This window comes from Triticum aestivum, chromosome 3B (genome assembly GCF_018294505.1).
Source record: "Triticum aestivum cultivar Chinese Spring chromosome 3B, IWGSC CS RefSeq v2.1, whole genome shotgun sequence".
Taxonomy (NCBI): domain Eukaryota; kingdom Viridiplantae; phylum Streptophyta; class Magnoliopsida; order Poales; family Poaceae; genus Triticum; species Triticum aestivum.
The window spans coordinates 70,343,389-70,356,345 of record NC_057801.1 but is presented as its reverse complement, the minus strand read 5'-3'; positions in this window follow the sequence as shown (position 1 = coordinate 70,356,345).

Sequence of the window (12,957 nt, the reverse complement as noted above, 5' to 3'; positions counted from 1 at the left end):
GTCTTTCACAAAGCACATACCTTGATAAGATTTTGAAGAAGTTCAAAATGGATCAGTCCAAGAAAGGGTTCTTGCCTGTACTGCAAGGTGTGAGATTGAGCTCGGCTCAATGCCCGACCACGGCAGAAGATAAAGAAGAAATGAGCGTCATCCCCTATGCCTCAGCCATAGGATCTATTATGTATGCCATGTTGTGTACCAGACCAGATGTAAACCTTGCCGTAAGTTTGGTAGGTAGGTACCAAAGTAATCCCGGCAAGGAACACTGGACAGCGGTCAAGAATATCCTGAAGTACCTGAAAAGGACAAAGGACATGTTTCTAGTTTATGGAGGTGACAAAGAGCTCGTCGTAAAGGGTTACGTCGACGCTAGCTTCGACACAGATCTGGATGACTCTAAGTCACAAACCGGATATGTGTATATGTTGAATGGTGGGGCAGTAAGCTGGTGCAGCTGCAAGCAGAGCATCATGGCGGGATCTACATGGCAGCCTCGGAGGCAGCGCATGAAGCAATCTGGGTGAAGGAGTCCATCACCGACCTAGGAGTCATACCCAATGCGTCGGGGCCGATCAAACTATTCTGTGACAACACTGGAGCTATTGCCCTTGCCAAGGAGCCCAGGTTTCACAAGAAGACCAGGCACATCAAGCGTCGTTTCAACTCCATCCGTGAAAATGTTCAAGATGGAGACATAGATATTTGCAAAGTACATACGGATCTGAATGTCGCAGATCCGTTGACTAAACCTCTTCCGCGAGCAAAACATGATCAACACCAGAACTCTATGGGTGTTCGATTCATCACAATGTAACTAGATTATTGACTCTAGTGCAAGTGGGAGACTGTTGGAAATATGCCCTAGAGGTAATAATAAAAGGATTATTATTATATTTCCTTGTTCATGATAATTGTCTTTTATTCATGCTATAAGTGTATTATCCGGAAATCGTAATACACGTGTGAATACATAGACCACAATACGTCCCTAGAAAACCTCTAGTTGACTAGCTCGTTGGTCAATGGATAGTCATGGTTTCCTGACTATGGACATTAGATGTCGTTGACAATGGGATCACATCATTAGGAGAATGATGTGATGGACAAGACTCAATCCTAAGCATAGCACAAGATCATGTAGTTCGTTTTGCTAGAGCTTTTCCAATGTCAAGTATCTTTTCCTTAGACCATGAGATCGTGTAACTCCCGGATACCGTAGGAGTGCTTTGGGTGTACCAAACGTCACAACGTAACTGGGTGACTATAAAGGTGCACTGCAGGTATCTCCGAAAGTGTCTGTTGGGTTGACACGGATCGAGACTGGGATTTGTCACTCCGTATGACGGAGAGGTATCTTTGGGCCCACTCGGTAATGCATCATCATAATGAGCTCAAAGTGACCAAGTGTTTGGTCACGAGATCATGCATTACGGTACGAGTAAAAGTGACTTGCCGGTAACGAGACTGAATGAGGTATTGGGATACCGACGATCGAGTCTCGGGCAAGTAACGTACCGTTTGACAAAGGGAATTGTATGCGGGGTTGACTGAATCCTCGACATCGTGGTTCATCCGATGAGATCATCGAGGAGCATGTGGGAGCCAACATGGGTATCCAGATCCCGCCGTTGGTTATTGACCGGAGAGCCGTCTCGGTCATGTCTGCATGTCTCCCGAACCCGTAGGGTCTACACACTTAAGGTTCGGTGACGCTAGGGTTATTAGGAAGACTTGTATGTGATTACCGAATGTTTTTCGGAGTCCCGGATGAGATCCCGGATGTCACGAGGAGTCCCGGAATGGTCCGGAGATAAAGATTTATATATGGGAAGTTGTCATACGGTCACCGGAAAGTTTTGGGGGCATATCGGTATTGTACCGGGGCCATCGGAGGGGTTCCGGGGGTCCACCGGGAGGGGCCACCCCTCTCGGAGGGCCTCATGGGCCATAGGGGGCAGGGAACCAGCCCCTGGAGGGTTGGGCCCCCCCCCTTGGGCCCATGCGCCTAGGGTTGGGGGGGGGGGAAACCCTAGTGGGGGCGCCCCCCTTGCTTGGGGGGCAAGCCCCCTCCCTTGGCCGCCCCCCCCCCTCTAGATCTCATCTAGAGGGGGCCGGCCCCCTTCCCCCTTCCCCTATAAATAGAGGGGCGAGGGGATGGCTGCACAGAACATCCAAGGCGCAGCCCCTCCCCTCCCCAACACCTCTCCTCCTCCGTTCAGTGCTTGGCGAAGCCTAGTCGGAGTACTGCCTCTCCACCATCACCACGCTGTCATGCTGCTGTTGGAGCCTTCTTCCTCAACCTCTCCTTCCCCCTTGCTAGATCAAGAAGGAGGAGACGTCATCCGCTACGTACGTGTGTTGAACGCGGAGGTGTTGTCCGTTCGGCACTTGGTCATCGGTGATTTGGATCACGGCGAGTACGACTCCATCATCCCCGTTCTCTTGAACGCTTCCGCTCGCGATCTACAAAGGTATGTAGATGCACTCCTATGACTCGTTGCTTAGATGAACTCATAGATGGATCTTGGTGAAACCGTAGGAAAAATTTTATTTTCTGCAACGTTCCCCAACACAGATGTACTGCAACTTGAAAGTCACTCAGACGGCAACAACCACTCGGAGCACAGCACTCCACTCGACGAGCTCATTCCACTCGGCCATGTAACTCACTCGGATGACAGTTCACCACTCGACCATACGACTCACTCGGATATACGAAGACCAGCAGGCAACAAAGCAGTCGACATCATTCTCATGGTGAGGACTTGGTAGTGAGCTGGCGTTATGGCATTCATGCCCCACTTTGTAACATAGGAGGTGAGAGGGTGGCGCACTCTATATAAGCCACCCCCACCACTGGACTTGGGGGTCTTTTCTTCCACCTCTCTCTCTTTTCACCATTAGTCTCAGGACTTAGCTCAGGCATGGGGATCCGTTTCTCTCTCACACACACATATTGTAATCTCCGGATATATACTCAGATAAAACAAAGCCTCTCTGGAGCACGAGACGTAGGGTTGTTATCTCCACCGTGAGAGGCCCGAACTCGATAAAAACCACCGTGTCACCCATATGCATCTCTATAGATCATGCTCCGTTATCCTACCCCTCTCTTACTGTCAGACTTAGAACCACGACAGTTGGCGCCGACCGTGGGGCATGGCGTCTATCGAACCATGATGCAAATGGTTTCTATTTCTTCGATCTTCATCCGTCGATCAACAATCATCAATGGAGGGTTTGATCCAGGATGTTCCAGACATCACTCCATCCACACAAGAGACATGACACTCTTCATACAGAGGGATCAGGAAGTCCCATTCCATACTATCTTGTTCTTTACAATCTATTAGTGATCTAACGATTGTTTGTTTTTCTTCCGTATGCACACGAGCTCATACAAAAGGATGCCTCCCTTTGTACCGATTGGTGGCTCAGCTCCCGGACGATGAAGCGCCGCTATCCGCATGTCGTCATCTTCGGCCTCCTCTGCGAACACCGTCGCCGAGCGCCCACGCACGCACAGCCGCTAACGCTTGGCCTAGCTCTTTGGCTCTTCGGCCGGCGGAGCACGACGATCGGCGGTCGATCCGGCTCCTCGGGCGACAAGGCCCGGCTGCCGGCACTCGGCCCAGCTCCGTGGGCGTTGAAGTGCGACTCTGACGGCGCACGGCTCCAGCTCCTCGAGCAGTGAAACGCGACCACGACGCTCGCACCGGCCTCGCCCTTGGTTGTGCCGGCCCGCGACTCTCGCGCTTGGACTGCAGCCAGGTGCTTATCCTCCTCATCGCCACCTCTCTGACCGCCGTCAGATTACGGCCTGACCGGTAGTTTCCGTCGCGGCGGAGCTCTCCTCCGGGCTGCCTCGGAAAAAAATTATATAAGACCGGGTCTCATAGTTACCAGGTGAGACCCACACTGATGGATGACATGTGGCATTCACAAAGCACAAAGCATCTAATATCTCCCCCCTGATTTTAGGTGGAGGGTGGGGTGGATGCTTTGTGATTTGTGAATGCCACGTGTCATCCATCAGGATGGGTCTCACCTGCTAACCCGTGAGACCTGATCTCATCACGACTCTCCTTCTAACCTTAATTCTTGCCCATTTATTCCATTAATTCCTTCTCATTTACTTCCTGCATGCAGGGGATTAATGGCCGTGGGAAAAGGAAACGTCCCTAGCATGCATAACGGGATTTTAACTAATTAGCATTAATGCTTCTTGCATGCAGATCGTGCAGATTTTGGGCATGGGGCAACGCCTTCAACGCGTTGAACGTGGGGGCAAATCCTTCGATGCGTTGGACGTGGACTCGGCCACCCACACGCCGTCTCTCAGCTGCACACGCCAGCGTCACTCGGCTGCCCGCACGCCATCGCTCAGCTGGACACGCCTTCATCAACTTGTCCGACTCGGCCACCCCATGCATTGTTACTCGACTGGATATATCCTCGTCACTCGTCACTCGACCGGACGCATCTTCATCAGTCGGATGCCTCGCGTATCCTCACTTCACGTGACGCTTCTACTTCATGCCTCGTCCGTCGCCACTTTACGGGACACGTCTACTTCAGTCGGACGCCTCGTGCATCGCCACTTCGCGGGACGCGTCTACTTCATTCGGACGCCCTGCGCTTCGTCACTCTGTGGGATGCATGTACTTCACTCGGCCGTCCCGCGCGTCACCGTCGATTGGTCACCTCATCACCACTCGGCCGCCCCGCGCGTCGCCGTAGGTTGGTCACCTCATAACCACTAGGCCGCCCCGCGCGTCGCCATAGGTTGGTCACCTCATAACCACTCGGCCGCCCCGCGCGTCGCCATAGGTTGGTCACCTCATAACCGCTCGGCCGCCCCGCGCCTCGCCGTAGGTTGGTCACCTCATAACCACTCGGCCGCCCCGCGCGTAGCCATAGGTTGGTCACCTCATAACCGCTCGGCCGCCCCGCGCGTCGTCATCGGTTGGTCACCTCATCACCACTTAGCCGCCCCGCGCGTCACCATAGGTTGGTCACCTCATAACCACTCAGCCGCCCCACGCGTCACCATAGGTTGGTCACCTCATAACCACTCGGCCGCCCCGCGCGTCACCGTCAGTTGGTCACCTCATCACCACTCGGCCGCCCCGCGCGTCGCCGTCGGTTGGTCACCTCATCACCACTTGGCCGCCCCGCGCGTCGTCATTGGTTGGTCACCTCATCACCACTCGGCCGCCCCGCGCGTCACCATCAGTTGGTCACCTCATCACCACTCGGCCGCCCCGCGCGTCGCCATAGGTTGGTCACCTCATAACCACTTGGTCACCCCGCGCGTCGCCATCAGTTGGTCACCTCATCACCACTCAGCCGCCCCGCGCATCGCCATAGGTTGGTCACCTCATAACCACTCGGCCGCCCCGCGCGTCGCCGTCAGTTGGTCACCTCATCACCACTCAACCTGGACACGGTCCGGTCCGGTCCGGTCCCGGTCCGAGCCGGCGTTTGAACCGGCCGCCGGCGGTCCGGACCGGACCGGACCGAGCTTGCCAGTGGTCTGTATTTTCAGGACCGGACCGAAGTGATGCCAGCTCGGTCAAGCTTTTCCGGCTCGTTGGGACCGAGCCAACTTGTCCTTCCAGCTTCTGTTTAGTGCCTATTTAGCTGCAGTTCTGGTCTTAGTTACACACAAAGAGCGCCATGTTCACCACGGAGAGTAGCAGCAGCAACACGTAGTAGTAGTCGAGGTGCGAGTCGTTCAGGTTGTCACCGATCCAGCTCTTGCCGGCGCTCGCCCTGGTAGCCCGGTCGACAAACGTCACAAGCAGGCTATTGAGGAAGTTCCCGACGCCGAGCCCGCTCGTGTAGAAGGTGGTTCCCATGCTCTGCATCCCCTCCGGCGACTGCCCAAGCTGCCCGCGAGGCGGCGCAGCACGTCGGGGTCGCCGAGCTGCATGAGGCTGCTGGCGATATCGGCGCAAAAATGGAATCGCGAGTGGACGGTGATCGCTGGAGACATGACCGGAGGGGAGGGAGACAAACACAAAAGTTGTTCCGGCGCTCGAACACCATGGACGGTGAACTGGCATGGTCGAGAACTCGCGAACGGCTTCAGTGCATGCATGGCAGCGACGGCAAGCGGAAAAAAAGGCTATGGGGCACAGGGAGGAGAGGAAGGAAGGTGAGGGGAAGCTCCTGTACATGATGGTTCACTCAGGGGACGCCGGTGGCGACGACGAGGAAGCACGGCGGCGGCGGTGAATGCGCTTTCTCGGTCCGCCGAGCGGTCCCGGTCAAAGACCGGACCGGACCGAGTGCTGAGCGGGCCTAATTTCCTGGACCGGACCGGCCAATTTTGCTAGCGGGCTGGGACCGAGCGGTCCGGTCCTTCTCGGGCCACGAGCGGGCCAAAAAGCCCGCTCGCTGCGTCCACCCTGAATCACCACTCGGCCGCCCCGCGCGTCACCATCAGTTGGTCACCTCATCACCACTCGGCCGCCCCGCGCGTCGCCATAGGTTGGTCACCTCATAACCACTCGGTCGCCCCGCGCGTCGCCATCGGTTGGTCACCTCGTCACCACTCAGTCGCCCCGCGCGTCACCGTAGGTTGGTCACCTCATAACCACTCGGCTGCCCCGCGCGTCGCCATAGGTTGGTCACCTCATAACCACTCGACCTGTCAGGACCCCGATCCTAAGTCACATCGATCTAGCATGTAACACCTCATATCACTTTGCGGCCTCACGCACGGTATTCCCACGGGTGTCGCCTTACCATGCCCGGGACCGTTTGCGCCTTTTGGCACACGTATATGATAGTGTCGCTAGCATCCATATGACAGAGAACCCGGGCTGACATGGCTAGTCGTGAACCCAAAGTGGCACTAACTTACAGGGACAGGCATACATGACCCAGCATCGAACGTGTCGGTCATCAGCGAGTGAATCCGGGCTGTAGCAACTGGGCTAACAGGACTCCGGTAAACCGGGCTGTAGCGGACTAACAGGACTCCGGTATTCATCGCGTGACATTTCCTCGAAGGGACAGACACAGGAACGAAGAAGGACACATGCCGGCCAGCCTAAGTGTTCCGGAGCAGTAGCACGCTACCATGGCTCAGTGGAAACACTAGGAGACATTTCCCGGTAAGAGAGGCTACTAAGGATAGACAACTAGATAGTCAGATCCCACACATAGCAATACACGTTACACGTACGCATAACATGCAAGTATGTGTTGTACAACATGGCATCACAGCATAACTCAATAACTCACATAGATAAAGCTCAAAGAGCCATCATAGCCTTTATTTCAAACAGGGGTCACAAGACCCATCATACAGAGCATACAAGCAACAAGCGGAAGCATTACATGTCTGGGTACAGACATCTACAAATGAAAAAGGCTGAAGAGCCTGACTATCTACAACATCCGATCAAGATCGTAGCTAAGGTACAAACTACTCGTCGAAGTCCACGAGAACACTATTAAGACCGAAGTCTCCGCTGCAAAAACATAAATAAAGCAACATGAGTACAAAGGTACTCAGCAAGACTTACATCAGATCCTATCATACATGCATGTGTATCAAGAAGGTAATGTGGGGTTTAGTTGCAGCAAGCCAGCTTTGACTCAGTGGCTATCCTGTTCTACGACTACCAGAAACTCTTGAGGTGATATGGCGCACACGAGTCCACTAATCACCACACAATACACTACTATGGATTCATCCCCGTCTCCCTACGAGAAGGCCATCCATAGCACTCACACTTGTCTTGAGCTTTTTAGAGTATACACTTCAAGTTGTCTATGTACCATGTAAGCATCCAAGAAGTCCATAACCGCGGACCCGGCTATTCGAATAGATCATGTTAACCCTGCAGGGGTGTACTTCTTCACACACGCTCTCGCCACTTACCGCCATGTACACGTCATGTATCTCGGCAACCTTCAAGCGGAAGCCTGGCGAGGGTGTCGGCCACGACCTGACTAACCACACAAGACTCTAGTCCAGGTTTATCGCCTATTCGGGTTCCATCCGCAAGGAGATCCGGCCGGGGTTTCGCTCATGGCCCCAAACGATGTGTGCAGGGTTCCCGAGCCCACCATCCGGGTGCCACTCGGTACACCAGGCCACGTGTGCCTAGTCTGTCCCAAGCCCACCCTGCCGGGTGCCACCTGGTAGAAAAATAGCACTACCTACAAACACCAGAAACTAGTTGCGACTCCTGGACAGAGACCAAGTTGGTTAATAAGTCGAGAAGGGTCGAGTTACCGGAACCCAATGTGTGGTAGTATCGAGTCATTGGACAACATACATAGAACTCAGTGCTTAAGGACGGTTCCAGTGAGACAACCCACCATGTACTCCTACATGGCCTCTCACCGCTACCTTTACCAAATCGTGTTCACACACTTCACTCTCAGCATCAGAACATATCATAACACTCCAACTCATTCCCAATGAATCAGACCTGACACAACTCTAAGCAATAGCAGGCATAGCATGGTAGGAACACAACAATGGCTTCAATCAACTCCTACACATGCTAGTGGGTTTCAACTATTTACTGTGGCAATGACAGGTCATGCAGAGGAATGGGTTCAACTACCGCAGCACAAAGTAGCAGATGAATCGTTGTTGTCCTAATGCAATAACTGAGAGCAGGAGCGAGAGAGTAGGATTGTATCGGAATGAACAAGGGGGTTTGCTTGCCTGGTAAATCAACAAGGGAGGCACTGCTTCACAGACAGGTACTCTGGAACGTCTCCGGAGCAGGACCTATCGAGAAGGAACGGTGCCAACAATCAAAACACAAGCATATGCAACACAATGATGCATGAACATGGCATGAAGATGTGATGCTGATTGTGCTAATGCAGCTAGCATTATATTTGGATGAAGTCCATTTGAACCAAAGGTTCAAATGCATCTCCAAAATAAGCTCTTTATATAAGCCATTATAGTGTTTCACTTATACAACATGTATAAGTTGGTTTGTCATGCATGAAACTAGTACAGATGGATAGATTACATTTTTCTGATAATTTTTCATATATAGATTATTTCAATCTGAGCTGCGGTTGAATTGATATGAATTTTTGAAGTTTAAAACATTTTCTGGAATTTCCTGAATTATTTTAATTCCAGAAAATATATTATTGCACCCGCATGACGTCAGCACGAGGTCAGCACGTCAACCGGCTGACCAGGGTCAAACCTGACGTGTGGGGTCCACACGTCAGTGTCATAGTTAGTTAACAAGGGGGTTAATTCTAATCTAACTTAGATTAGTGGCGCTGGGGCCCACTGTCAGTGTCAGGGGGTTAACTAAGCGGTGATTAGCACTAAGCTAATCACCTGACGGGCCGGGCCCACATGGCGGGGCTCAGGCGACGGGGCTCGCCGCCGGCGACCTCTGGACGCGGCGGAGTCCGCGCCACAGGCCACGGGGACGGCGTCTGAGAGCACCGGGGCGTAGCCCGGGCTCGTCCGCATCCAGGGGAGCAGACAGGAAGCCGCGGGGACGCCGGAGCTCGCCGGGGCGAAGCTCGGGGCGGCGGCCGGAGTTCGGCTTCGAGCGGAAACGGGCTGCGGGGCACGGGGAGGCCACTTGAGGGGCTCGGCGGCACCCTCGTGGCACCGGGAGCACGATGGGGTGCTCGGTTTGGGCGGAGGCGGGCCGAGACGACGACGGTGACATGGACGGCGGCGAGAGGCTTCAGCCGTGGTGGGGAGGAGGGCTACGGCGTGCGGGCAGCTAAACAGAGAGAGGGGAACGGTGGCGGAGCTCACCGCGGTTGCAGCGGGCGTCGAAGCGGGCTCGGGGACGCACTGGAGACTGCGGGGCGGCGATGGGGATCCACGGCGGCCGGAGGTGAATAAGGCGACGGCGACGGCTCCACGGGGCGTCCGGCGAGGCACGGCTTGATGGAGAGGTGGTGGACGACGTGGCGGAGCTACCGGACTCGAAGAGAGGGAGAGGGGGAGGTGGTGGCCGCGGCAATGGCGTGCGGCGGCGGCGGCGCGTTCGGGCGGTCGCGTGGGAGAGAGACCAGGGGAAGGGGAGGAATGAGAGAGAGGGAGAGTGGTGCGGGGCGGCGCATGGCGTCGTTCCAGGGCGTCCGGGGCGACGAGGAGGACGAAGCAGGAGGTGGCCGGACGCGTGGCCGCGGCCGGCTGTGGCGCGGGCACGCGCCTGCTTGGGCGAGGGGGAGAAGACGACAGAGGAGGAGGCGGCTGGGCCGGGCTGGCCAGCTGGGCCGGCCGGGCCGCACAGGAGCTGGGCCGCAGGTAAGTCTCCCTCTTTTATTTCTTTTTCTATTTTTCTGACATATGTTTTGATTTAATTAAAATACTAAATCATTTTATTACCTTATGCCAATTTTTGCAGGAGCTAACTATATTATTCCAGAGCTCCTTAATAAATGGCATAGTTTTTGGACCATATTATATATATATAACAATATATATCCAAAGCAAATAATTATCGGATTAATCCAAATGGCCAAAATTAAATATCCATGAGCTCCTAAAATATTTATTTGAATTTTACCTCTGACCAATATTTTCAGAGAGCAACATGAACATTTCCTTGGACCTTTTTGGAACAATTTTTATTTGGGTCATTTTCAGAGATGATTCTGAGGGTTTCACAAATCCCCATTTCAAATTTAAATGGAATTTAACATGATGCTCAAATGACTAGCTAGTCTAGGTCATACCAGAACTAGGGATGTGACACGACCGCCCCGCGCGTCGCCATCGGTTGGTCTCCTCATCACCACTCAGCCGCCACGCACGTCACCATAGGTTGGTCACCTCATAACCACTCGGCCGCCCCGCGCGTCGCCGTCGGTTGGTCACCTCATCACCACTCGGCTGCCCCGCGCGTCGCCATCGGTTGGTCACCTCATCACCACTCGGCCGCCCCGCGCGTCGCCACTCGGTTGGTCACCTCATCACCACTCGGTCGCCCCGCGCGTCACCGTCGGTTGGTCACCTCATCACCACTCAGTCGCGCGCCTTCAAATAGCTAAGTCATTCTACATGCGCTACATTCTGCTATTTCCGCCTTCCCGAGTATCCCATAATTCACACATCACGTTCACTCGGAGGCCACGCCACCGAGTGTACCTCTACGCTCGGTTGTTTATTTTCACATACTTTCTTAGTACTGGTTATGTGACTCCCGAGTCCAACTTCCATTTTTTCTCATACATCATTCACGAACACCATGTGTCATTCTTCATTTCGAATTTGCATCGGTCCACCGGGGCTGCAACTCAGTCGAAACACTACACTTCCGTTTTATTTGAGCCAGTATTCCAATGAGTTCAGTCGGATCTGTCGCTTCCACAAGTTCGAATGGATCCTTCGCTCTTTCAGACTCTTGCTGGTTAACCAGCAAGCCCCTTGCACTCCCAGTGGGTGTCTATGGGTGTTATTCACACAAATCATTTCAGCACACATCAAATTTCCTCGAGAAATTATTTCGTTGGCTTGTGTCATTTTTTACACAAGTTACGCGATCACTCGACGGCCCTATGCATCAACTTCATCGCTGCTCGGACTCGGTCTCCATACCGCTCCCAGCGCACCACAACACTGACCTTGTCGCTCTGTTGACTTCAAACACATCTGGCCAACCCTTCTGTGGAATCCTCTTCATCGTATCAATGATACAGACCTCTTCAGACATGAGACAAATAAGTCCCTTTTATAATTAAACTTCACACTTCACTCTTTTGGGAGTTTGCCTCTTTCGAGCATCATTCGGAAGCTTCTCCTCATCTTTTCCCGAGTCCAACTCGATGAATTGCAAATCATCCATTCAAAACTATATTTCTCGTATTTCGACATGTCCGTTGTCGAAGCCTGTAGTACGCTCGGGGGCTACGCCGCACTCGGGGGCTGCATCTCATTTGGAATGACACTCTCCTGAGTAGTCGAGTACTTCATCACCAGTCAGATCCTTCACTTCAACAAGTGCATTCGATCCGCCACTTTGACAAGTTTTATAATCATCCAGACGCTCTGCACGCCATCTTCATTCTTATTCAGACTCAGTTGTCATGCCGGTCTTGTTATGTTGCAACCAAACTGCACCGACCTCATCGCTACATTAGCTTCGAAAGCATTTGGCTAACTCCTTCGAAGACCATTTCAGCCACTTGGCTAGACACGCAATATGTCACTCGGCCACCTCGCACATCCTCACTCGGCCGTCCCGCACCACACCACTCGGTTGTGCACGTCTTCACCACTCGGGCGCTCCATGCGTCGCCTCTCGGTTGTGCACGTCTTCACCACTCGGGCGCTCTATGCGTCGCCTCTCGGTTGTGCACGTCTTCACCACTCGGCCGCTCCGTGCGTCGCCACTTGGTTGTGCACGTCTTCCCCATTTGGCCGCCCTGCGCGTCGTTACTCGGTTGTACACATCCTCTCCCCTCGGCCACCTCGCGCGTCACCATCAGTTGGACATGTCTTTACCTCTACATCCCCAACACGGGAACGACTAAGTTACTCGTATGATCAAACCTCATATAACACTCTGTAGCAAGCTTGCCTCTTTTGAGCATCACTCGGGGGCTACACATAGCCGTTGGCCATGCCGCCCTCAGGGGTTACGCCCATTCAATCAACCCATCTCCACAATTACTCAAACTCAGAAAGAAGTACCCTTTAGTTTGATGATCAAAAGACATGATTTTACAGTCTTTCAAATGATTGTTATTCATTTTTTACATGTTCTAAAATCCCCCAGTGGTTGTTTTTGCTGTGTATCCGTTTTGCCTAAGTCGAAGAAAAATCCTACCGAGTGGTGAGTCTGCCTCTCACTCGGGGGCTTAGCTGTAGTCCAGTACTCGCCTAAGTAATAAAAAATCCTACCGAGTGGGGAGTCTGCCTCTCACTCGGGGGTTTGGCTGCAGTCCAGTACTCGCCTAAGTAATAAAAAATCCTACCGAGTGGTGAGT